The sequence below is a fragment of the Rosa chinensis genome, chromosome 2 (assembly GCF_002994745.2).
Source record: "Rosa chinensis cultivar Old Blush chromosome 2, RchiOBHm-V2, whole genome shotgun sequence".
NCBI classification, from domain to species: domain Eukaryota; kingdom Viridiplantae; phylum Streptophyta; class Magnoliopsida; order Rosales; family Rosaceae; genus Rosa; species Rosa chinensis.
In genome coordinates, this window is record NC_037089.1 from 76,762,728 (window position 1) to 76,767,604 (window position 4,877).

At 35.1% G+C, this 4,877-nt stretch overlaps 1 long non-coding RNA gene across 1 annotated transcript; it reads right to left on the reverse strand.

Moving 5' to 3' along the window:
• Nucleotides 1-3,368: 3,368 nt before the first annotated feature.
• Nucleotides 3,369-4,439, reverse strand: LOC121051830. Its single transcript, XR_005807135.1, has 3 exons — nt 4,318-4,439; nt 4,197-4,222; nt 3,369-3,514 (listed from the first exon to the last, which is right to left on the reverse strand). It is a non-coding gene; the product is annotated as an uncharacterized LOC121051830 (long non-coding RNA).
• Between the last annotated feature and the right edge of the window lie 438 nt (nt 4,440-4,877).

A 4,877-nucleotide genomic window follows, 5' to 3' on the forward strand; every position in this document is an offset into this window, starting at 1 on the left:
ATGCAGAATGATGCTATTCATGCTTCAGTGAGGGAAGGAGACTATGAAGAAGTATCACATCATATCACTGAAGGCAACGTCTATGAAATTACACAGTTCCATACCAAGCGTTCCCCAGAATCATACAAAATTGTGCCACACGCAGCGCAGATTTGGTTCAACAATAGAACAATCTTCAACCCAATTGAAAATGTAATTCCTCCAATCCCACAACACCAGTTCTATCTCATAGAGTACAACCACCTGCACAACCGTATCGATGACGACGAAATCCTCACAGGTATTAAAAAAAATTTTCACGCATTAAAACCACCACAACTACTAACATACTCCTTACATTTCATTGTTTTAATACACTACACTTCCATTATGGAAGATATATTGGGACGCATCAAGTCAATCTAGCCAATTGAGGAAGTCACTATTGAAGAAAGGCCTGAATCAAGACGCCACGTACATACAAAATACAAGGTATAAAAATGAACTCCTTGAATTTAGAGCAACTTTAGTTGTTTAGGTTGGTGTTCTTTTTAATTTAATAAAACCTGCAATTTGGTGTTATTGATCCTCAATTTTTTTGTCATTTTAACTTTTTATCTGACTTATTATAAGACCTTTGTGCCTTAATATAGCAACAAAACATAAACTTTGAACTGCATCCCTAATTGAAGTCTCTCAGCTTTAGTGCACAAAGCTACATTTACATTTCTCAATACATTTGCAGGAAAGAAGATGTGAGGGTCACTCTTTGGGGAGACGCTGCACGCACCTTTGAAGCACAACACATTAGCCAACTGCCACCTCCAGTTTTAATTGTATTCACAAGCTTAAGGGACAAAGAATTCCAACGTAAACTATATCTTCTATCCAAATACCTTTATATGTCCACTACCCTTGCAGTTCAAATCTAATCTCTTCACTCATTTTTTGAACAGGCAAACCTGTGTTAAACAGTACCATGAGCACATTCACCTTCATCAATCCAGACATTCCCCACACAGCGGAGTACAAAAAAAGGTACACAATCTCAATTTTAAGAACAACAAGGCATCTAATTACATGAATGTATAATTGAAACTTAATGTTACAATACTTCATACCTGCTTTATATCATTGCAGTTTTTCACAACCATTTCATACCTGCTTTCCAAGAATTTTTACAAGTCCAACAAAACAAATAATAGGAGCTGATGAACCGGAGGCTGTAGAAAAAAGGACTAAAAGAACTCAACCTACTGGATCCAGAAACAAACAAGGTATTTTATCAATCCAACTCTACTTCATTACAACAGAGTTTCTTTCCTTCTATCACCCTCCCATCCATGAAATCTATACTAACTACACACATCTATACTGGTGCAGGAAACTACAATTTTTTGTAGAGCTGAAATTACCAAGTTGATCACCCGAAATGGATGGTACTACGAAGCCTGCCCCATGTGCTACAAACAACTGAAGTAAACACCAAACGGCAGCTTGCTCTCCTGTTCAAAGCACGGCTTCCAGACTGCACAGCCAATGTAAGCATAGATAATAAACTTTAATTCCTCCATTATTATATTATACACTCTTATTTAGCTATATCAATTTATGTGAATCTAAATTGAAGAAATCTAATCTAAATATAAAATGATAATTTATACATGGCAAAAGATACAAAATAGTTTGGAAGAATTTCAATCTCTCTAATTCCGTGTCAGTAATAGAAACTTCAGTGTCTATTTCTGTGATTTTATTGTTTCAATTCTACCCCTGTTCCTGTTGCATACAATCATAACTAAAGAAACAAAGCTTCACCAGTCCTCTATGGTCTAATGAGAAATATTATATCTTTCCCCATTTTTTATCTCCAGTGATCAGAAATTAGTATTGTAATAATTGACTATTTTCAATATCTAATAACTGCTTTTTCTGATTCCCCATTGAGTTTGAACTTCAACCATTAATAATTGAAATCAAATTTCCTGATTTTGTAAGATAAACATACAATGTATCCAAAATAATTGATATTGAAACTAACATTCCATTTCATCAATACCACAGCTTCAGAATGGAGGTGCATCTCGAGGATAAAAGTGATTCAACATCAGCCATATTAATAGGAAAACCAGCAGATGTTCTCTTTGGAGTCACTTGCCAAAAGTTAGTGATCGAAGAAGGTTACACAGAGCAAGACAACCCTCCAGAACAAATCTTCAAGAGCATTGGTCAATTCAAAATCTGGGAAATCATATTAAACGACCGAGATGACCAGAAAATCAAAGCTGTCTATCCAGACATCCAACTATCACCAGAAAAGATGCTTACAAATGTGACACCAAAACATCAACCACCTTCAAAAAGAGCTTTGCAACTACCTAAAGAGTCAACTCAGAAAGAGCTCTTCAAATTAGAATCCAGCAAAAAACAAAAAAAGTAAGAGCATAACCTCCTTTTCTTTAAAAATGTTTATATTTAAACATACAACCAGCCATACTAACCAACACGCCATCCACTCTTCAATGCTTTAAAATACAAGTACACAAAAAGGCAAGAGCGCACATGCCAAGCAAGATTAGAAACTGCAGCTCCTCTTTTTGAAGACTACAAACAGAAGATCAGTGAAGCCAGTCATCTACTTTTCGCTGACTAGATGACATTCTTTGAACTGCATCGCATAAACCATTTTTTGAAAAGATAATGTTTTTCACACTTTTAAGCAATGTCAATTAGCAGCGAATGAAGCCATGAACATCCTTTTTGCTCCCTAAATGGCAGTATTTTGTAACAAAATCAAACTAACTATTTTTTGGTTTGTACATATGATGCATACAAGCATCACCTCCTTTTCTTTAATGAACGCCCCTTTTATATAAATTTTGTTTCACAGCAGAAAAACCCTTACTTTCTTTATCTTAACGTAACAACTTTAGCCCGCGGCATCGCGCGGGTAAATTTCCTAGTATATACTAGAAAAATGTTGCTCTTATGAAAGTTTTTGAAAATGCAGTTAGTAGTTTGTTGCATTGCAAGTACTTAGGCATTGCTATTTAGAATTGGCTTGGAATGTAATCTAGTCTATTGAATAATAGAAACCTTCCAATCTCATACCAAAAAAAAAATACTATAACAACAATATCATTTTTGCAGCATCAGGCATCCTAAACTCATGTGCAGCAACAAAACTTGAGGTTGTAACAATTGAAAAAGAAACAATAGAAGTATAGCACAATACAACGAGCAATAACGACAACATCAGGCATCCTAAACTCAATGTATCATTTTAATAATGACTTAGTTCTTGCAAGTTCACTTAGTCAAAACCATAAGTCATAATAGCAAATTGAGACCTAAGAAGTAAGGATTGAATTAGATCGAGGAACCTGATAAATGGTCTATATATCAACACATGCATTCCCAAATCTGTCAGCCAGTGTGTGTTTAGCTGGTTGTTCCATACATTGGAGGCATGTCCCTGCAAATCCAGTGCTCCACTGCCAATAAGCTTTTTCTCTTCCACTTCTCTAGCCCATCTCTGTGAAAGATAAAATACAAGTGGCCACTAAGTAATCAGCAGACATCCAACAGAATATGTTCAAGCAAAGTTACGAAACACTGCACTTAGTATCTAAGTGAAATGAGAATGAAACTCTAGGAGGAGAAAGAAAACAAAGGTATGTTAAAAGTAATCCTGTTTTGAGAACTAGACTTGTTAGCAAGTGATCTATACCTTGTTTCATCATTAGCTTGTTCTATTTGATCTAGTTTTCAATTGGACTGTCACCTATGCAAGAAATCACATGCTTGGAAAAGAAAAATCTGATCTATAATTCATAATCTTACACTATAATCTGAAACTTGAAAAAGATAGAGAGATAAATTTTAAGATATGAGTGAGGCATGTTTATAGGTTTATCAGCGTGTACACTGAAAATAAAAGATAGAAAGATAAAGTTATAGTAAGAATTGCAGAAATGGGTTTTGAAATTAGGCCCACATCATTATCAAAAATAACTTTCAGATGACTATAGACCACAAACTTCTTGCTGATTCATCAACGAAGTGCACAAATAGCATGATTTGTGCCAATAGTGGAATCAAAAGTAAAAGCTGTGTAGTGGAAAGAGCGTAAGAACAACTGAGATTAACCAATTGTAAACGGTAAAACAGAGGTTGAACTTCTTGACAAAAGTTAGCATGGTGTAGAGGAATTTTACCTGACTTGTATCAGGACGAACACTCCCTGAATCAAAGTTAAAAGAAAAAGAACAAAATAAATCAGTTTTCCCTCTCTATTAAGTAACCCCAAGCTAAATAAAGCAAATTTCCAAAACTAACCAGATGGTTACCCTCCAGTATATTTTCTAATCAAACCGATAATTCAGATATCAGTACCACCTCTTATTCATTCAATTCTTTTGAAACCCGAAATCCCAAGCTACAGGATAAGAAGAACTACACATAATCTAACAATAGGAATATGTGAAATAGGGATAGTCTATATAATTGAGGGAATGAGCACATGCTTAATTCAGTAGCAAGATCACTTTGGTTGCTGAGTCACAAGACTTCCTTGAAAAGTAATCTTAAATATGTAGTATTAGAACATGTGTGGGATGAATGACTCAGTTTATGTCAATTAAAAAACAAAACGTAATGCTAGAAGTTAAGCTAAAGAACAGTAAGAAGACAAAACATGCACCATAAAGATAAGAAATAATACACAGAGAATCAAAACAGATAGAAATAGAAAAAAGAAGTCTGATGCATAGTTCATGAAATGGCATTCACCTTTACTGTATACTCAGGATATTCACTAAAAGCCTTAAGCAAGCAAGGAGTACTGGGCTGAGCAATCCAACGGGCTGCAGCAACCATCCCACAGTGAGCATATCCTA